This window comes from Ovis aries, chromosome 24, assembly GCF_016772045.2.
Source record: "Ovis aries strain OAR_USU_Benz2616 breed Rambouillet chromosome 24, ARS-UI_Ramb_v3.0, whole genome shotgun sequence".
NCBI classification, from domain to species: Eukaryota; Metazoa; Chordata; class Mammalia; order Artiodactyla; family Bovidae; genus Ovis; species Ovis aries.
The window spans coordinates 13,299,520-13,322,007 of record NC_056077.1 but is presented as its reverse complement, the minus strand read 5'-3'; the positions used below and the strand labels follow the sequence as shown (position 1 = coordinate 13,322,007).

At 40.9% G+C, this 22,488-nt stretch overlaps 1 long non-coding RNA gene across 2 annotated transcripts in view; it reads left to right on the top strand.

Annotated features, from left to right (window-relative positions):
* Positions 1–22,488, top strand: part of LOC132658585 (uncharacterized) — a 97,813-nt gene that overhangs the window by 4,289 nt on the left and 71,036 nt on the right. The window contains exon 3 of one of the 2 annotated variants that reach the window (XR_009598417.1): positions 1,421–22,488. This exon is cut by the window's right edge and continues 17,223 nt beyond it. The exons of the other annotated variant lie outside the window; for it this stretch is intronic. This is a non-coding gene — a long non-coding RNA (uncharacterized LOC132658585). The remainder of the gene's footprint in view (positions 1–1,420) is intronic. 2 annotated transcript variants of the gene reach the window in all.

Genomic DNA, 22,488 nt, shown 5'->3' with positions numbered 1-22,488 from the left:
CATGTCTATGGAGTCAGTGATGCCATCCAACCATCTCATCCGCTGTCATCCCCTTCTTCTCCTGCCTTCAATCTTTCCCAACATCAAGGTCTTTTCTAGTGAGTCAGTTCTTTCCATGGGTGGCCAAAGTATTGGAGTTTCAGCTTCAGCATCAGTCCTTCCAATGAATATTCAGGACTGATCTCCTTTAGGATGGACTGGTTGGATCTCCTTGCAGTTCAAGGGACTCTCAAGAGTCTTCTCCAACACCACAGTTCAAAAGTATCAATTCTTCAGCACTCAGCTTTCTTTATAGTCCAACTCTCACACCCCTGGGCAAAAGGTTTTCACTTAAAAGATTCTTTCTCCCACCACGTCACTGTCACAGTAATTCTCCAAACCTTTCCTTATTTTTAGATTGCTCTGATCATCAGAGCTATCTCCACTCTAGATCACTTTGCAGATTTCAGTTTTGCCCACCAAGACACAGGTCAGGCAGCAGCCCTGTGGTTTTTGGTGCTGGGCTGCAGTGAGATTAAGCATCATTTTCCTCCTGACTTGAGGTAGAACTCAGCACATCTTAGATAACCCTGATTGCCATAGGTAGGCCACCATAATTTCTCTCAACAACCTCAGTTTTTCACATCCATATGGAGACTGCCTTAAATCTAGAGGCTGGAGAAAAGATAAAGAGAGAATGCTTTCTGACTTTAACTCCTTTCCTAGGACCAGATCACCTTTGGGCCCTTTAGAGTTTGCTTGTAAGGTTTAAGGGTTCTGGATGTAACTTATAAAGACTTGGATTTGAAACCCAGCTCAGCTATGTGACCTATGCAGGTTATTTAACCTCTCTACACCTAAGTGGCCTAATCTTTAAAATGGAGCTGACATAAAAAAGAATGAAATAATGCCATTTTCAGCAACATGGATGGACCTAGAGATTATCATACTAAGTGAGCCAGAGAAAGACAAATACCATATGATATCACTTACTTGTGGAATCTAAAATATGACACAGGCGAACTTATTTACAAAACAGAAACAGATTCACAGACAGAAAGCAAATTTATGGTTACTAAAGGGGAAAGGGGGTGAGGGAGGAATAAATTAGGAGTTTGGGATTAATAGATATACACTGTTATTCATAAAACAGATAATCAACAGGACCTGCTATATAGCACAGGGAACTATTTCCAGGATCCTGTAATAATCCATAGGGGTTTCCCAGGTGGCTCAGTGGTAAAGAATCCGCCTGCTAATGCAGGAGACGCAGGAGATGTAGTTTCAATCCCTGGGTCAGGAAGATCTCCTGGAGGAGGAAAAGGCAAAATCTAATGGACAGAGGAGCCTGGCAGGCTATGGGCCAGAGGGTTGCAAAGAGTCTGGGGTGATGTCTGGTGAGATAACAAAGTAGGAACTGTTATTCTCCTTATTTTCCGAGTGAGAAGAGACGAGATTAAAATGGCAGAGTAGACGGACATGTGCTCATCTTCTCCTGCCAGAGTATGAAAATTACAACTCGCTGTTGAACAACCATTGACAGGAAGACACTGGAACCCACCAAAAAAAAAAGATGCCCCACATCCAAGGACAAAGGAGAAGCCACAACGAAATGGTAGGAGGGGAATAGTTACGATAAAATCATATCCTATACCTGCTGGTGGGTGACTTTACAAACTGGAGAACAATAATACCAAAGAAGTTCTTGCACTGTTTTGAAGGTTCTAGGACCCACATCAGGCTTTCCAGCCTGGAGATCCAGCCAGAGGACTGGGAATACCCAGGGAATCTGACTTTGAAGGCCAGTGGGATTTGATTACAAAGCTTCCACAGGACTGGGGGAAACAGAGACTCTTAGAGGGCACAAACAAAACAAAATCTTGTGTGCATCAGGACCCAGGGGAAAGGAACAGTGACCCCCCAGGAACTGAGACAGACCTACCTGTGAGTGTTTGAGAGTCTCCTGCACAGGCGTGGGTAGGGAGTGGCCTGCCATGGGGACAGAAGTATTGACAGCATCAGTCCTGGGAGATGTGGCTCGTGTAAGCCCTCTTTGGAGAAGACTCTTGAGAGTCCCTTGGTCAGCAAGGAGATCAAACCAGTTAGTCCTAAAGGAAATCAACCCTGAATATTCATTGGAAGGACTGATGCTGAACCTCCAATATTTTGGCCACCTGATGTGAAGAGAGTCAACTCACTGGAAAAGACCCTGTTGCTGTAGGCAGGAAGAAAAGGGGATGACAGAGAATGAGATGGTTGGATGGCATTACTGACTCAATGGGCAGGAGTTTGAGCAAACTCCAGGGGATGGTGAAGGACAGGTAAGCCTGGCGTGTTGCAGTCCATGGGGTCGCAGAGTCGACCGACTCAGCAGCTGAAAACAGCAGTAGAAGCCTATAGACTCCAGAACTGGGTCACCGCAGGCCAAACAACTAAAGGAGGGGAGCACAGCCCCACCCATCAGCTGACAATTGGATTAAAGTTTTACTGAGTAAGGCCCTACAGGTGAGAAGACATAACTAACTTGTCCACAGCTACCCAGGTAAGAGTGGAACACGGAGCACAGTCCATCTGCTTCTGAACCTGAATTCTTTCTTATTGCCGCCTTAAATTAAACTATTGCCTCCTTAAATGCCTGATGCTGAAGGCCTTTGAACGCCATCCTGAGTCATTCAGATTTGAACATGTGGCTCAGATGGTCCCCTTCCTTTCCACTCTCAAATATCCTTTTAACAAATTCAAAATACTGTTGGACCCATCCTTCATAAAGGCAGTAGGATTTTCTGTGTTTGTTTGTTGGGACAATACATTTAAAAAGCTGCTGTGAATTTAGCAAACCTTCCCAGATGGTGTTAGTGATAAAGAATCTGCCTGCCAGTGGAGTAGACATAGGAGACTTGGGTTTGATCCCTGGGTTGGGAAGATCCCCTGGTGTGGGAAGTGGCAACCCATTCCAGTATTCTTTCCTGGAAAATTCCATGCACAGGGGAGCCTGGTGTGCCAAGTCCACGGGGCCGCAAAGAGTCAGACATGAGTGAGCACACACACACACACACACACACACACACATGATTTCAGCAATGCTTTCATATCAATTGTTAACTTATTAATTCCAGCAGCATCTATTAATAGAAACATTTGAAAAACTTTAGTATATGACCTTGAGCAGTCTATTACTGATTCTGTCCGTGGGCAATAGTTGGTACATACAGGACTGGGGAAACAGTTGCAATACCTGTAGAGTTCTGCCCATGACCTGAGGTCCATGGGAAATTCATTGGTGTGTATCACGTATATTTGTTGTTGTTGTTTAGTTGCTAAGTCATGTCTGACTCTTTTGCAACCCCAAGAACTGTAGCCCATCAGGCTCCTCTGTCCATGGGATTTCCCAGGCAAGAATACTGGAGTGGGTTGCCATTCCCTTCTCCAGGGGATCTTTCTGACCGAGGGATTGAACCCAGGTCTCCTGTGTCTCCTCCATTGGCAGGCAGATTCTTTACCAGTTGAGCCACCTGGGAAGCCCAGTATTAATTGTCTGAAAATGAAGTCACCTGAATGCTAATACTCTATAGTTAAGTCCATGAAAAGAAGACACAGCATTTGGTTAACTAATTATTACTCACAGAAGCAGAAGGAATTTAATTATTAAACTAATCTTTTCTCTTGGAAATAAGGACTTTGGATGGCTTGTAATTAAAATAAATATATTCGTGCTGTTTTGACAAGCCATTCATCTTTAACAAAAAAGAAACAAAGCAAGAATGAAGCTGAACACAAAAACCAATTACCTGCCCCTCTTTGCAACAACAAGTAACCTTTTGTGAAAATGACAGTGGTTCCTATGGATTAGCAATTAACCTTTTGCAAGGATTTATGGGGAACCCCATGGAGGCTCTCCCCTGGGGAAAATAATACTTAAATCCAGTAAGCTTTGTGGAATGTGTTTTCCCTTATTTTTGGAGACATTCTTTTCCCCTTACTGCACCTTCTCTCTTATAATGCGTTCTGAGAGGAGGCAGCAGGCAGTGCAAAATAAAAATTCAGGGCATTTTGTAAAAAATGGAGAATTTCCAGGTGGTGACAGCAGGGCACTTAACCAAGCATGAGGCCTTCTTGAGCCTGTGTGACTGTGCATGCCTTGGAGCTGACGCTGGCAAAGAGCTTTGACCTAGCAAATGACAATGTTCTAAGTTACCTGTCTTTGTTAGTAGGCACTGATGACCTTGCAGTTGTAATCTGTTTTGCCTGATTTAGAGTTAGTCCTGTGGAGAAGGGAATTCTGGGGTAGTGATGCCTGGGGACCTTATTCATAAAGGTCTTAAATGTAGAATTAAAAAAAAACAACCCTTTTTTATTTTGTGTTGGGGTATAGCCGATTAACAATGTTGTGATAGTTTCAGATGAGAAGGGACCCAGTCATTTAAATGTAGACTTTCGATGTTTTCTCCAAATGTGGTTCTACCTGCAGTCTTGTAGAAGAGGGCAGGGGTGATAGAAGAAAACATTAAATTTGGGTCTGATTTTTGGACCACATTGCTTGTAGTGACCTTTGGCTTAATATTAAATGGAAATAAGCCATGTAGTTTTATAGGAGGACCTTGTCATTAGGGTGGAACATGCAGACAGACTTAATTCTGTAATTTATAAGTAATACATAGTTATCATTTTAGCGTATCTGCAACAATCCTATGATTATCCAAAAAATCCCCGGTAATATTTTACTGTAAAAATCCCCCCCAACCCCTGGGGTTCTTATTAATCAGAAATTCTTGATTTTGTTGAGTGAAAAAAGTAAGGTGTAGAACCGTGTATAACATATGCTCCCTTTTGTGTAAGATCACTTTTGTGAATGTAGATTTATGCTCAAATGTACATAAAGAAAATCTGGCAGGATATAAGAAACTAAGAAACTGTTAAAGGAAATTGAACAGATGGAATTCAGGATGAGAAGGGGATTTTTTTTTTTCAATGTTTATCTTTTAATTCTTTTTGCTGTTTTAAAAATTAAATAATAGTAACAAGCAAATATAATTCAGTAGAAGATAAATCAATTATTCATGGCACTAGATTTTGGGGTTTAAAGCATTCATTTATTAAATAAATGAATGTAAATAAGTGATAGCCATTTGAAATATCCCATTTTGTCATTTCTTCATGATCTGGTCCTTTCTTGACCTCTTAGATGCTTGCTTTGGAGTTTGCTGCTTATGTTTTTCTGAGAAATGCCATTGGGTCAGGGTACCTTCTCAATAAAAAATAGGTTTAGGAAATTCAGAGCTGGCTCGTTTCAAAAATAGAATTGATTGTTATTTAACATAGATCTCATCATGCCTAGTTTTGCCTCCACAGGGAGTCATGATATACAGCATTGACATTTAGAGTGAGAATGATGTTTAGAAGTCAAGACAAGTTGCTTGAAATAAGAGAAAGGAGGAAATAGTATGATAGCTTTTGTATCATTCTGGTGGGAAAAATGAGATTGTGAATAGCTTATTCATGGAGAGTCCTCTTTAAGACTAATAAATCAAAAGGTTAGTTCTTTACCCATTCTTGAAAAATGAGTAAATGGCCTTCTTCCTTTTTTCTCTCCTGTGCCACTTCCAGATAAATCCTTGATTTTTTTTAACTTTATCAAATTTCATCAAACTCTATGAGGGACAGTCAGTGTAGTGGATGCTCTGGTATGCCACACTCTATTTGAAACAAATATTCATTTCCTCATCTGTTGGAAATGCTGGAGGCCAACAGTTCTCATCTGAGTCTCTAAGACTTGCTTTCAGCTGAAGAGGGCTGCCTCGCCCCAGGTCACTTTTCTGTTCCAGGGATAGCCAAGTATGATTGGAATGGACATACTAGGTGTTTGGGAGAACTCCGCATCCCTGGCTTGTCGAGTAAAAACTGTCATAATGGGAGCAGGCCAACAGGAAGTGTCTGAAATGGCCCTTCTCTCTCACATCAGCCAGAATAGTATATAAAAAACAGTATTACAGGGGTAGCCATCCCTCTCATGTCTGCATGCTAAGTTTTAAGTCCTGTGCATCTCTTTGTGACCCGATGGACCTCACCAGATTCCTCTGTCCGTGGGATTCTCCAGGCAAGAATGGAGTGGGTTGCCACGCTGTCTTCCTGACCCAGAAATCAAACCTGGGTCTCTTATGTCTCTTGCATTGGCAGGCAGATTCTTTACCACTGAGCCACCAAGAAAGATCCTGTGCCTGTATTAATGATTAAAATGTGGCAGAAATGATGCTGATGCGTGACTTCCAAAGTTAGTATAGTGAAGGCCATGTTGGTTTCTTTTGGGGCACTCTCTCTGGGAGCCTTCAGTTGCCATGTAACCAGTCTGGCTATCCCGAGTCCACCATGTTGAGAGACTATTTGGAGAGATGGGTGAGGGAGAGGGAAGGAAATAGAGATGAGTGAGTGGGAGGGCGCTTCCCGGATGGTCCAGTGGCTAAGATTCTGTGCTCCCAATGCAGGGGACCTGGGTTTAATCCCTGATCAGAGAACAGGATCCCACATGCTGCAGCTGAGTTTGCATGCCTCAAGTAAAGGTCCTGCATGCCACAATGATGATCCCATGTGTAGCAACTAAGACTTGGCCCAGCCAAATAAATAAATAAATGTTAAACATTTAAAAAGAGAGAGAGAGATTGAGATTGAGATTTGCCTGAGCAACCCTTGAGTTGCTCAGGTAGCAACCCTAGCTACCTGAGTCATCCCAGCCCAGAGAGCACATATCTGAGTGAGAAAGCCTTTGTGATGACCCTGACCCCAGGCGCCAATTGACTGTAGCCACATGACAGACCCTGACTGAGAATTACCCAGCTGAGCCCAGCTGACCTCCAGAATTAGAACAAACTCAGTCCTGAATATTCATTGGAAGGACTGATGCTAAAGCTGAAACTCCAATATTTTGGCCACCTGATGCGAAGAACTGACTCATTTGAAAAGATCCTGATGCTGGGAAAGATTGAAGGCGGGAGGAGAAGGGGAAAACAGAGGATGAGATGGTTGGATGGCATCACTGACTCCATGGACATGAGTTTGAGTCAACTCTGGGAGTTGGTGATGGACAGGGAGGCCTGGCATGCTGCAGCCCATGGGGTTGCAAAGAGTCAGACACAACTGAGAAACTGAACTGAACTGAAGTGCTTGTTATTGGTTTACAGCACTGTGTGGTTTGTTACAAGTAGGTAACTGGAACATAGCTGCTGTGCCAGATATGATATCTTTTGCTGGAGGAGATTAATATGTCCTTAGGTACATGGCGTGTGACCGTTGATCCGAGAAATGTGCTGATTTCCACCCTGACCAGAAAGGCTTTGTATTTACTTATGATGTATACAGCAGTATACATTTACTGTTTTGCCCCAGTCCTATCTTAACTTTCCTTCCTTTTGCTAAATATAGTCCCAAAGGTCCTGGGTCATCTGGACATCCCATACAACATCCTATTGGCCCACTACACTGATGACATCATTGACATACCAAATGGGCAAGAAATGGAAAGTACTTTGGAGACATTGGCCCATTTGGGCTGCTGTAAAAAGATAACACACGAAACTTCCCTGATGGTCCAGTGGTTAAGAATCCGCCTACCAGTGCAGGAGTCATGGTTCAACCCCTGGTCGGGGAAGATCCCACGTGCTATGAGGCAACAAGCCCGTGCACCATAGCTACTTAGTCCTGGTGCCCGAGAGCCTGTCCTCCACAAGAGAAGCCACCGCAATGAGAAGCCTACTCACTGTAACAAGAGAAAGCCACCATGCAGCAATGAAGACCCATCACAGCACTGAAAAATAAATAAAAAGATACCTCAGATTGGATGGCTTGTAAACAATAGACATTTATTTCTCACCAAAGAAATCCTTGGCTGTCTTTCGAGAGTCATTGGCCCAATTTTGATGGTAATTTTGATTGGCCTGAGAAACACTGATGACCAGGTGCTCAGATTCCACAGAGAAGAGGGTCTAAATTGCTGCACCAGATAAGCCACCTCGACCTTCAGAGGTGCTAGCCATAGGCGAGGGGATTCTAGAATGGCTAGTTGTAGGAGTGGGTATAAAGATAAGGAGTTTGGAACTGGGACCTGCTTTAGTGATGGGGGCCACGGTTAATCACATTCATTATTATTTGGAAATTTACCCCAGGAAGCGTCCCAATAGAATCCTGGAAGAGCCATTCACAGATTAAATTATGTGCAACATATGAATCTGACAAGGGGTAGACTGTAGTGGATACTGTAATGTGCTGACCAGATCACTACCTTCCAGGACTGAAAATTCATCCTCTCATTTGCTGGGGGTATTGGCAGCTGCAGTTTCTTGGCTGAGTTCCTAAGACTTGCCTTCGGCTATAAAGAGGTGCTTTGCTCAAGATTACTCCACAACTCTTTACAGTGGTGGTTTCACCTATGGACTGGTTGATGCAGGGATTGGTTGAAGTTCTCTTGCCCCAGGCCAACCCAGCTCCAGAACTTCTTATAGGATTAGCTGAGGACTTTCCTGGTGGCTCAGACGGTAAAGTGTCTGCCTGCAATGTGGGAGACCCAGGTTCAATCCCTGGGTCGGGAAGATCTGGAGAAGGAAATGGCAACCCACTCCAGTATTCTTGCCTGGAAAGTGCCATGGACAGAGATCCTGGTAGACTACAATCCATGGGGTTGCAAAGAGTCGGACACAACTGAGCGACTTCACCCTTCACTTATTGTGACTATATCACAATTCAACTTTTCTTTTTGACTAGTCCCGCTTTTTTATTTTTACTTTCTTATAGATGTTGAGAATTCCCCAGTGAATTTCCTGCATAGAAATCTCTTTTTCAAAGTCTGCTTCCTAGAAAATCTGACTTGTGACAGACAGAAAATGCATTTATCAATTATGAAGCACACTTTAACATTATTATATATGTTTCAGTTCAGCTCAGTTGTGTCCGACTCTTTGCGACCCCATGAACCACAGCATGCCAGGCCTCCCTGTCCATCACCAACTCCCGGAGTCCACCCAAACCCATGTCCATTGAGTCGGTGATGCCATCCAACCATCTCATCTTCTCTTGTCCCCTTCTCCTCCTGCCTTCAGTCTTTCCCAGAATCAGGGTCTTTTCCAATGAGTCAGCTCTTCGCATCAGGTGGCTAAAGTATTGGAGTTTCAGCTTCAACATCAGTCCTTCCAATGAACACCCAGGACTGATCTCTTTTAGGATGGACTGGTTGGATCTCCTTGCAGTCCAAGGAACTCTCAAGAGTCTTCTCCAACACCACAGTTCAAAAGCATCAATTCTTCAGCGCTCAGCTTTCTTCACAGTCCAACTCTCACATCCATACATGACCACAGGAGAAACCATAGCCTTGACTAGATGGACCTTTGTTGGCAAAGTAATATCTCTGCTTTTGAATATGCTTTCTATGATGGTTGGTCATAACTTTTCCTTCCAAGGAGTAAGCGTCTTTTAATTTCATGGCTGCAGTCACCATCTGCAGTGATTTTGGAGCCCCCTAAAATAAAGTCTGATACTGTTTCCCCATCTATTTGCCATGAAGTGATGGGACCAGATGCCATGATCTTAGTTTTCTAAATGTTGAGCTTTAAGCTAACTTTTTCACTCTCCGCCTTCACTTTCATCAAGAGGCTTTTTAGTTCCTTTTCACTTTCTGCCATAAGAGTGGTGTCATCTGCATATCTGAGGTTATTGTTATTTCTCCCGGCAGTCTTGATTCCAGCTTGTGCTTCATCCAGCCCAGAGTTTCTCATGATGTACTCTGCATATAAGTTAAATAGCAGGGTGACAATAAAGAGCCTTGACGTACTCCTCTTCCTATTTGGAACCAGTCTGTTTTTCCATGTTTAGTTCTAACTGTTTTGTGAGTAGATTTTGCTTTTATTTAAGGTGACTCAGATGGTAAAGAATATGCCTGCAATGCAGGAGACCCAGGTTTGATCCCTGGGTTGGGAAGATCCCATGGAGACGGGAATGATTACCCACTCCAGTATTCTTGCCAGGAGAATTCCAGGGACAAAGGAGCCTAGGAGGCTACAGTCCATGAGGTTGCAAAGAGTTGGACATGACTAAGTGACTAACACTTTCACTTTCAAATGATTTTGTTCTTACCATGTTGCTTTTCAGCTAATAATCTAATTTGGAGATCAGTACAAGACAGGTGCTTGACGGTGAGCAACTGAAGTTGATTTTGGTTTATTCAAGAGCAAGGGAATTTATTGAAAGCTATTCTGTAGTTCACAGAATTGCCAGAAAGTCTAGAGAATCCCAGGGGGCACTGGTGGTGAAGTACGCAGCTGCCAGTGCAGGAGAAGTAAGTGATGTGGGCTCGATTGTGGGTCAGGAAGACCCCCCTGGAGGAGGGCATGGCAACCCACTCCAGTATTCTTGCCTGGAGAATCCCATGGACAGAGGAGCCTGGGGGACTACGCTCCATAGGATCAAAAAGTTGTACATGACTATACCAGCTCTAGAGAATCAGGTTACAAAGAAGACAAACCAAGGAAATTAAGGACCAAGCCCATAGGTATGGCTGCTCTGCGGGAGGAGTATGAGCCACTGTGGCTACCACTGGATGGTAGACATATTCTCCTCTGTGTCTTCTTCTTTGAATCTCTTGTGTGAAATCCAAAGCCCCAGATGAAGATGCCTGTCCATATCCCAGCTGCTGGAGTGTGGTAAAAGTGTGTGAATGGTCTTTTCATGGTCTGGAAAGACATATAATAGCCAGTCTCTGTTTCTTAGAAGTTCCTTTTCCTGCCTCCATCCTGTCTGTTAGAGGTTGTCCTCATATACATATATTTGGCGATCCCTGGCTCGCTGTTAACAAAGAGTGAAGCACCAAAGGACTGACTGGAAACTGTGTGTGTGAGTGGGGCTGGTGGACTGATTGATTTCATTCAGGGATTTCCATACTTCAACTTCTCTAGGTCTTTTCTCCTGGGAAAAAAAAATGAATGTTGTTTGTTTGGGAGAAGAATGCACCAGGTTTCTGCTTGGGGACACATGAGTCTGGTTTCCAGAGCCCTGGGACCTGGCTGGGAGGTTTCTGCAGAAGAATGTTGAATAATTGTCCTGCCTTGTGTCTGGCTTTAGTGGGACTGTTTGTTCCATTTTAGAATATTTCTTCTGGGGACTTCCCTGGTTGGTCCTGTGGCTAAGACTCTGTGCTCCCAGTGCAGGGGGCCTGGGTTTGATCCTTGGTCAGGGAACTAGATCCCACATGCCACAACTAAAGATCCCGGTGCAGCCAAATTAAAGAAAAAAAAAAAAGGTGTTTCTTCTGGTCTGAAGTAGTATTCATATATGTTATTTCTCCTTTATAGTAGATTATTTAAATTCTGGAATGGCTGTTGGATTTTATCAGATATTCTTCAGCATCTATTGATATGATCATACAAATTTTTTCCTTGATCTTTTGATAAAAGTTAAATTTTAGATTTCCTAGTGATGATCCATTCTTGATTTCCATGGATGTTTTAGCTAATTAGGTAACACTTTTGAAGTCTATGACAATGTATCTGTGTAACTACAGAGGCCAAAAGAAGTCTCATTCCAAGGAGGTTCAGCCCAGTGTACTGGCAAAGCACAGGACACAAACCCAGAGAGCAGTGTCTTTGAGCCTTCCATCTGTATCTTTCTAATTGTAAGGCTGTAGGCAATTTTTTTTGATCCTCAGAATTTTGGCCTGTGAAATGAGTGTACAGAAATGAAATGTAACTCATGGGAATGTGTTGAGGATTAACTGACCTAAACTGCTGCACAGTCAGAGCTCAGTGAATGTTAGGGAAAAGATATTTGTGGATAAAGTGAATACCTGCAAGAATAGCAGCTTGGTGACCATCAATGTCAAAACAGTTACAGAGATAATTTTGTTACTTTGAGCTGAAGTTTCAAAGAACTATGTTTCATATCAAATTGTTAGTACTCTGAGAAAATATTTCTCCTCTTTTTATTCACAACAAATTTTATTCCTAATGCTAGATGCATATTAAAATATATTTTTAAAATTAAATAAATTATATTTGGGTGAAACTTTTCCTCATTTCTTTCTCCAGAAAAATTACTGTGGTTCCAAAGAAAGAAGATTGCAAATAAATGGAAATTAAATATTAACTTTTAGGGTGAATTTATTTTGAGTAAGCATTGAATCCAAGGGAAGGAACTGAAAAATAGACATATGGATTCAATTCAGCTTAAATACAGGTGCATTTTAGATTATATGTGTATTTATGTATATATATTGTATTGAACTATATATAATGTAGATTATGTATAATATCTATATACTATAGATCTATTAAGTTGGTGCAAATGTAATTGCAATTTTGGAGCATGAATTTTAAATCATTATAACTAGGCTCAAATACTTATTTGTTAATCAAAATAGGAAAGGAACCATTAACAATCAACGCATTTTTGCCAATGAGAAATTAGTTTATTCCTGTAGCATAAAAATCCATGCTTCAGGATTCAACAAACTCTTGGAAAGCATATTCTGCCTCCTGCTGGTTGTGGAAATGTTTTCCCTGCAAAAAGTTGTTGAGATGCTTGAAGAAGTGATAGTTGGCAAGAGCTCAGGTATGAATATGGTGGATGAAGCAAATTCGTAGCCCAGTTCATTCAACTTTTGAAGCGTTGGTTGCATGATGTGTGGCTGGGCTTTGCCAGGGAGAAGAGTCAGGCCCTTTCTGTTGACCCATACTAGCTGCAGGCATTGCAGATTTTTCGGTGTATCTCATCGATTTGCTGAGCATTCTTCTCAGATGTAATGGTTTCGCTGGGATTCAGAAAGCTGTAGTGGATCAGACCAGCAGCAGATCACCAAACAGTGACCATGACCCTTTTTTTTTTGGTGCAAGTTTGACTTTGGAAAGTGCTTTGTAGCTTCTTTCTCGGTTCAGCCACTGAGCTGGTCCTCGCTGATTGTAGTATAGAGTCCACTTTTTATTGCATGTCACAAATCCAATTGAGAAATGGTTTGCTGTTGTTGCATAGAATAAGAGAAAATGACACTTCAAAATGACGATTTTTTTGATTTGTGGTCAGTTCATGAGGCACCCACTTACTGAGCTTTTTCACCTTTCCAATTTGCTTCAAATGCCAAATGATCATAGAGTGGTTGACAATGAGTTGTTTGGCAACTTCCCCTGTAGTTGTAAGATCAGCTTTGATAATTGTTCTCAATTGGTCTTTGTCAACTTCCAGTCGCCAGTCACTGCACTCCTCATCTTCAAGGCCCTTGACTCTTCTGCAAAACTTCTTGAACCACCACTGCACTGTACGTTTGTTAGCAGTTCCTGGGCCAAATGCGTTGTTGATGTTGTGTGTTGTTTCCATGGCTTTACAACCCATTTTGAACTTAAGTAAGAAAATCATTTGAATTTGCTTTTTGTCTAACATCGTTTCCCTAGTCTAAAATAAATATAAAATAAACAGAAAGTAATAAGTCATTAGCAAAAATAAAGTGAGAAATGTGCATTAAAGTAATGTATAACAAAACCACATTTATTTAAAAACGTATTCCAACCCAAATTTCAGCAATGCAAAACCGCAATTACTTTTGCACCAACTTAATATATAGCTCAATATATTACATCTATATAATACAAAATATAGACCAATGAATTTGAACTTTGTCAATACATGGCACATATAGCATTTGTGAATGTAGCTGCAAGAACTTACCCTTCATCTGTGTGCATATAACAGTTAGTAAGCTTTATTATTTTTGTTTTAATTGACTTGCATACAGATTTCCACCTTGATGAAATCAGCAATAAATTATGCAGCCTTTCTCATCTTTTCATGTCCTATTCTCTAATATAACTCCACAAATATAGATAGTGTTTACCATCTTTTGGGATGTGAGCAATTGCTTGTTTATTTTGATGAAAGAAATAAATTATTTTCCCATAATATTAATGTAAGTCCCTAATCTCATTAGGTAGAGAATTTAAAAGACTCCAAAATGATTCAGGAGTAGTTAGTAGCATCTTAATTATCTCACATCATTTTAGGAAATACAAAATGACCCTCTGGGGCGTACTTTGTCTTGGTAGGAATAATGACTGATGAAGGTCTAGGGAATGGCTGTGCAGTCATGTGGCAAATTCTTCAAAAAGAAATATACAGTGACTCAAGTCGGATATGTTGTCTGGACTCTGGAAAAGGGACTCATTGGAGGTGAGATGGAAAAATACTGGTTACCAGGAAGAAGAGGGATAGAGGTTAGGGACATGTTGGAGAGGGTCAGTAGATGAACTGGCTTTCTCTTTAATAAAGCCACATTGGATGATTCCATTCCCTGGGAGGAGTTTGACTTGCAGAATGAGGAGAAGGAAAGATTTGAGAAAAGACTGCCTAAAGTTGAATGTGGAGGAGGTGAGTCATGTCTTACCTGAACTCTGAGCCTGACAGACACACCATTAATGCCAGACGCAATGGCTTTGACATTGCTGCTCATCACCACAGATATGAAGGCACATGGGAGAAACCAAATAGTGTATGAAAGAATGTCAGATTTCCAAAGGGGGCAAGCAAATACAACAGTCAGAACAAAAATTGCCTGGTGAACTAGAGATGCTGCAAGAAATGGGAGAACAGTCAAAGTTTAGAGTATTTTAAAAAATTTATTTATTTATTTGGCTTAGTTGTGGGATCTTCACTGAAGCTCTCACACTCAGTAGTTGTAGTTGCCCTGAGGCATGTGGGATCTTAATTCTGAGACCCCACATCCCTTGCATTGGAAGGTGGATTCTTTTTTAAAATATATTTATTTTTAATTGAAGGATAATTGCTTTACGATATTGTCTTGGTTTCTCCCATGCATCAACATGAATCAGCCATAGGCATACATATGTCCCCTCCCTCTTGAACTTCTCTACCACCTCCCACTACTTTAGATTGTTACAGAGACCAGATTCGAGTTCACTGAGATTTAGTCATATACCAAATTCCCATTGGCTATCTGTTTTACGTATGGTAGTATATATGTTTCCATGTTACTCTCTTCATTCGTCCCACTCTGTCCTTCCTCCCTCTGCCCTTGTGTCCATAAATCTGTTCTCTGTGTCTGCATCTCCATCACTGCCCTGCGAATAGGTTCATCGTACCATCTTTCTAGACTCCATATATGTGCATTAATACACAATCTTTGTTTTTCTCTTTCTGACTTACTTCACTCCATGAGTAGGCTCTAGGTTCACTCACCTCATTAGAACTAACTCAAATGCTTTCCTTTTTATGGTGGAGTAATATCCATTGTATATATGTCTCACAGCTTCTTTATTCATTTATCTGTCACTGGACATCTAGGTTGTTGGAAGGTAGAGTCTTAACCACTGGACCACCAGGGAAGTCCCTAGAATATTTCTAAATTATGTTTTAATGCAACTCTTCAGAGTATTGCATTTGTAAACTTTATATTTGTGAGTTGTCTTAAAGAGGAAAGAGGTGGAGATTGGGAAGGATTATATGGAGAAAATACACGATGGATAAACTAAAATCTGTGATGACACAATCATGTATTTATAGGTTGTCTGTTGTAGAAAGAGCTTCCCAGGTGGCTCAGAAGTAAAGAATCTGCGTGCAATGCCAGAGACATGGGTTTGATCCCTGGGTCAGGAAGATCCCCTGGGGTAAGAAATGGCAACCTGCTCCAGTATTCTTGCCTGAAAATTCCATGGAAAGAGAAGCCCAGCAGGCTATAGTTCAGGGGGTCCCAAAGAGTTGAACATGACTGAGCATACACACACTATAGTAGAAAATGGAATCAGTGAAGTGGGAGACATGCTCAAAAATTTCTCCCCAAACCCAGAGGCATTTCTTCTTCTTCTTTTTTAGTTGCATCATGTGAACTCTTTAGTTGTGGCATGTGAGATCTTAGTTCCCTGACCGTGGACTGAACCCCAGCCCTCTGCACTGGAAGCATGAGTCTTAGGCACTGGACCACTAGGGAAGTCTGCAAAACTCAGAGGAAGAAGACAGAGACATGGACATTGACTTAAGAAGAGAGAAAGGCAATGTAGAACAGAGGGAGAAAGAGAGTGATTTCACAAGGAACAAGTAGCATATGGAAAAGGAATAATTTAAATAAATAACAGAAGATATTTTGCATTTTAAGTGAATAAAGATTAAATTTATGGTTTACTGAGCATGAGCAAAGATAGACTAATGAAAATAGACTAACAAAGTATAACCCACACAGTATTGACTCTAAGAGAGTTTCATACTTGGATTTTTTCAGAGATAGCAATAGAAGTGTTTGAAGAATGACGACACTATTGCCATATGGTAGACAGAAACTGTAAGGTATATCTTGATTCCAGAGAGTGTAAAAAAGTACAAAAAATTCATCTTTAATCAATGAAATAGGCCAATCTAATGAAATGTGTGCATTTTAAGAGAAAAAGAATATGAAGACCATGTCAACAGGATAAATGATTACTTATTAAGGAAAAAAGGTAAGAGTAAGATTTTTCTTATCTGCAAAGCCAATAATCAGACAGTGGGGCAACTTGTACAGAATTTGGAGAGGATATTATATTGTATTAAGATCTTGATACTTGGCTTTTCCACTGTTCATGTGAGAAAGCAACAGAAAGATATTCTTAGACATGTGCAAGTTGTATACCCTTAACATACCCTTCCTGAAAGCAATTAATTACCACCATATTCTAGACAACTGAAAAATGAATCAAAGAATCTGCCTGCAATGCAGGAGACCCAGGTTTGATCCCTGGGTGGGGAAGATCCCCTGGAGAAGGGAATGGCAATTCCGTCCAGTATTCTTGCCTGGAGAATTCCATGGACAGAGGAGCCTGGCTGGCTGCAGTTCATGGAGTCACAAAGAGTCAGATACAACTAGCACACAACACAGCACACACATACCTGTAGAACAATGCAAACATTAAAAAAAAGTCTTTAAAGAGAATCATGTAATGTATAAGTGTATTAATCAGGAATCTTCAGAGAAACGGTCAAGGCTATGGTTTTTCCTGTGGTCATGTATGGATGTGAGAGTTGGACTGTGAAGAAGGCTGAGTGCCGAAGAATTGATGCTTTTGAACTGTGGTGTTGGAGAAGGTTCTTGAGAGTCCCTTGGACTGCAAGGAGATCCAACCAGTCCATTCTGAAGGAGATGAGTCCTGGGTGTTCTTTGGAAAGAATGATGCTAAAGCTGAAACTCCAGTACCTCGGCCACCTCATGTGAAGAGTTGACTCATTGGAAAAGACTCTGATGCTGGGAGGGATTGGGGGCAGGAGGAGAAGGGGACGACAGAGGATGAGATGGCTGGATGGCATCACTGACTCGATGGACATGAGTCTGAGCGAACTCCGGGAGTTGGTGGTGGACAGGGAGGCCTGGCATGCTGCGATTCATGGGGTTGGAAAGAGTTGGACATGACTGAGTGACTGAACTAAACTGAACTGATAAGAGTATTAATCAGAAATCTTCAGAGAAACAGAACAGTAGGATGTGTGTGTGGTGTATGTGTGGTATATATATTTATGTGCTATGCACATGATATTATAATATCATTATAATGGAAAGTTCCTTAATAACCAAGATCTAAAAGGAGAAATTGTATCCATAAAACTGGGAAATATTAGGGAGTGAACTGAAGCAAAGAAGTGTATTTACAGTATATGCTTGCAAACCAGATCTCCAAATGTAGAGGTGGGAAAAGATGTTTCCAGGCAGCTTTGTGAGCCAGTACAAGACGCCTCCAGCACAACCTGTTCATGTGTGTTTACGTGCTGCAATCTCACCTACTTTACCTTTCATCCATGCTTTGTATTTGCCTGATAGAGCTTCCTCTAGTACTTTACTCTTCCTATATATTTTAAGCAAAATAAAGTTTAAGATTTTAAAATATCATTTGAAATTCCTAACCATTTGCCATACAAATTTAACCCATTTATACTTATTGGGTTAAATTTGGTCTTGTATCTGATATTTTGTTTGGTCTTATATCTGATATTTTGTTTTATGGGTATTGCCTTTGATCTTTCAAAAATATGGATTTCATTGCCTTTTTTTTTCTTCTATATTCTTTAGGGTTTTTGAAGTTTGTTCTCTGTAGCACAATTTTCTAGTGTCCTTTCTGCTTTAAACTATCTTTAGTTTGGATTTAATTCTTCTGCTGCTAAGTCACTTCAGTCGTTTCTGACTCTGTGCTACCCCAGAGATGGCAGCCCACCAGGCTCCATGGTCCCTGGGATTGTCCAGGCAAGAACACTGGAGTGGGTTGCCTTTTGCTTCTCCAGTACATGAAAGTGAAAAGTGAAAGGGAAGTTGCTCAGTCATGTCAGACTCTTCGCGACCCCATGGACTGCAGCCTACCAGGCTCCTCCGCCCATGGGATTTTCCAGGCAAGAGTACTGGAGTGGGGCACCATTGCCTTCTCTGATTAATTCTTCTACTAGAATTTAAATTTTCTTGAGTTACTTTTTTAAAATTTCACATGACTTTTTTTTTTTTTGGTTGTATTTTTGCCCTCATCTTTTTAGGCTCCCTGCTTTTGTTTTACAGACGATTTTTTATTTTCTATCTATCTACCTACTTACCTACTTATCACCTGTGGATAGGTGTACAGTTACTTGCTATTTACCAACAAGTATTTTTTAAAATTCTTTCCATTTCTTTTAGAAGATCATTTTTAAATTATGCTTTTCTCTGAGCCTTTAGGGTAATATTATCTTTCCTTATGTTTCAGTGCCTTTTTATAGGCTTTAAATGTGAATCATAATTTTAAGAAAGCAAATCTTTGCATCATTTAATTGACTATTCCACCAAAACATTGCTTATGAATAATAAGATCTGTGATATTTTGTGGCAATGGATTATGGGTCCCAAGTTAGAGAACTCCAAAGAAAGTACATTCTGTGTATTTTTGAAGTCCCAGAAAAAAAGAGTTTTAAAATAACTTATGGTCTCTAGAACTTATTTCCATATACTGAGAGGACAGTCTAGATATGAGGGATTATTAGACACTTAAATAGATGGGAACTATTTGGTATAAAAATTGCCTTATTTTGGTAGTAATGTTTTATTAATTTAGAAAAATAAAATTTTATTAGATGTTTCTCAATATGCTACTAAAAGTTTGATATTTTAACCTTGATTCATAACACTGAGGGTTGTAACAACATAAAGAAATTTGAATATTTACAAATTGGTTTAGTGGAGAACTCTCAAGAAAAGCAACACTTATTCATAGTTGTCCTGCCTCTTTCTACCTTTCTCAGGAACAGTGAATTTTAAGTACCTCAGCACCAGGAATTTATGAATATACAAATATCTATGATCACATATCAGACTTAGCAAAACCCTGTATAAGTAGAACAACTTCATATAAGATATTTGTTTTGTTTTTTTCTAAGTGTTCCTATAGAGAAATATGAGAGATGTCTATTTTTACAGTCTTAGAAGGCATGTACATTTCAGGTACTCGGAGTGAGAAACACCTGCTGGTGTAGGAAGAGCCAGAGATACTTTATTTTGACTTCAGACCAGCTATCAATACTTGCCAAGAGCACCTGTGCTGAGAATTAGTCAGTTTCTGCTCTCAGACACCCTGTTGTGTGAGTCTCTGCACTGGTAATTCCTTGTGGTTGGAGTGTACAGGCAGAGTGTGCTTGATTAATGGACTTAGATATTAAAATACATTCCTATACATCTGAAGGAATTTCTGCTAATATGGTCTAGGTGAATGTGACCCAGAAGTTCCTCTTAATTCTCCACTTTGGGGTAACTCAGTGTCTAAAGTCAGTGTGCTTTGAGGACAGAACACGTGGACTAAAGTCCTGTAGATCTGGACTGAGGCCCATCGTTGCCTTAATGGACCATGTGACCTTGGGAGGTCATGTAGCTATCATTCATTAAGCATTTTGCCTCCAGTCAGATTCCCCAGAAACAGACGCTGTGGTGAAGATCACCATGTGCTTCAGCAAGGGTTCAGAAAGACAGAGCTACAGAGAGTATTATGAAATAAAGAATTTATTATAGGGTCAAAAAGTGGAACGACTGAGAAATTATAACCAGGAGCCATTTTTTCTGGGTCTCTGTTGTTTTATCTGTAAATTTGAGATAATAAAACCTTCCATGCTAAATAGCGCAGAGTGGGTGCTCAAAAAAGTAAATTTCCTTCAACAGGTAAAGCAAGTTCTAGGCAAAACCATTAACTACGTCAGTGACTCCCAGAATCTCATTTTGCAGACTGACACAGTAGCTTTAAAAAACGCAGCAGAAACATAACACAACCTTGTAAAGCAATTACACTGAAATAAAAATTTCAGAAAATGGGGAAAGTTATGAGTGGGTGCCAACTTTTAATTTTGCCAAATTATGACATCAAGTAAGTACTTACTAGCTATGATCACCATCATTTCATAAAAAACCCAACAGTTTATTTATTTGTTTATGTCTGTGCTGGATCTTTGTTTCTGTGTGTGAGTTTTCTCTGGTTGCTCAGGGCAGGAGCCACTCTCTAGCTGTGGTGTACGGGCCTCTCTTGCTGCAGAGCAAAGGCTCTAGGCACGTGGGCTTCAGTAGTTGCGGCACTTGGGCTCAGTAGTTGTGACTCCTGGACTCTGGAGCACAGGCGCAACAGTTGTGGCACGTGGGCTTAGCTGCTCCGCGGCATGTGGGATCTTCCTGGACCAGGGATTGAACCTGAATCTCCTGCACTGGCAGGCAGAGTCTTTACCACGGAGCCACCAGGGAAACCTAAGAAACAACATTTTAAAACCAAAAAATGTAAGGCCATTCATTATCATCAACTTAACAATAATGATGGACCATGTTGTCAGTTTAGCTTTATTGGGACGTGATCCTTATTTTTCCTCTAATACCACAAAGGTCAGTGAACAGTGTCATGGGCAGGCTGGTACACAGGTGTGTATTTTGAGGAAGGCTGAACTAAGTAGCAACTGAATATAGTCTCCTCTCCTTCACTAATCTGCATCTCTTAATCCTCTCTGCTTCCTCCTCATTCATTTGCAAGAAATCTATTGCCTTCCCTCAAAGCACCAAAGGTACTCCACTGTGGTAGCCCTATATCTTATCCTCCCTCTCTTCCAGGGCAACTAAAAGACTACATTTCCCAGTCTCCTTTGATTGATAAGCCATTTGACTAATTCTGGCCAATGGGCTGCAAGTAGAAATATCTGTCGGTCCTAGATGAAAGCATGTAAGAGCTGGTGTATGATTCTCCATCTTCTTTTTCCTTCCATAGTGAAGTGTCTGTTGAAGTGGAAGTGCCACAGAGGGAAGCAGCTACCACACAGAGGGTAGCTTCCCTCGAAATCTGCCTAGACACAGAGGGCTTTGCAAGAGCAAGAAACAAACTTGGGGAAAACCTGTGAGATACTGGTATTGCCAATTACTGCAGTATAATGTGGTCTGCTCTATCCAACACCAGCATAGGACCAAGATCTATTTGACCTAAGCAACTTCACATCTGATTTTGTTAACAATTACTGCATAGAAATAAATATTAGTCTGAAAAGAAAATAATTTCTGACGTTCAATTTTTTACTTTTTTAAGTTCTAATGCTTTCTTCCATCTGAGCCATCCTGGGAAACTATGTTGCATTCTTCTGTTCAGTTCACTTCAGTTCAGTTCAGTCGCTCTGTGGTGTCTGACTCTTTGAGACTCCATGAATTGCAACACGCCAGGCCTCCCAGTCCATCACCAACTCCCAGAGTTCACTCAGACTCATGTCCATTGAGTCGGTAATGCCATCCAGCCATCTCATCCTCTGTCATCCCCTTCTCCTCTTGCCCCCAGTCCCTCTCAGCATCAGAGTCTTTTCTGATCTAAATTAAAATATCATAGCTTAGTTGGAGGAAAAAAATTCAGCCAGCCCTGAGTTCCCTTTATTATTTACCAGATGCGATTGTAAAGCTGCTTGTTTGTGGGCATTCTCAGAGAATCTGGACAAATGACTTCACTCTTGCCTTTTCTCCAGGGTTTTGTTATCCTTTTAAAGTTCCTGTTACAAAGTAATGTATAAGGTACAAGGTAATGGACAGTTTGCTCATTGATTCAAAAATGTAGCCAAGACCATTCATTTTGATATTAAAAATTCAGTTGTTGATTGCTACTTATTTGTTTTTTAGGCATTTGTATACACCTACTAAATTTTGGTCTCTGGTTAAAAACATGAAAAATGGCAGCTGTGCGCTTGAAGTTCAGGGTGCCTTGGATTTATGCAAAGGACTCTGGGCTTTATTTTGAAAACAACTGTTGCATCCTCATATCCTATAACTATAGTCCACTGGAAAGAAAGTGTTTTTTCTTCTGAATTTAGAGCAAGTTCAGAGAGTCACTCTAAGTGGACACTGAAACATTCTGGCTGGAGGAATAGAATCATGCTGATTGCCCAGGCCTCAGTCACATGCTTACTCCTGAACCAATCATCTAGAGCAGGAGTCAATAAATCAGTCCAAAGGCAGCCTGCCTATTTTTGTTAATAAAGTTTTATTGGAACATGATCGCA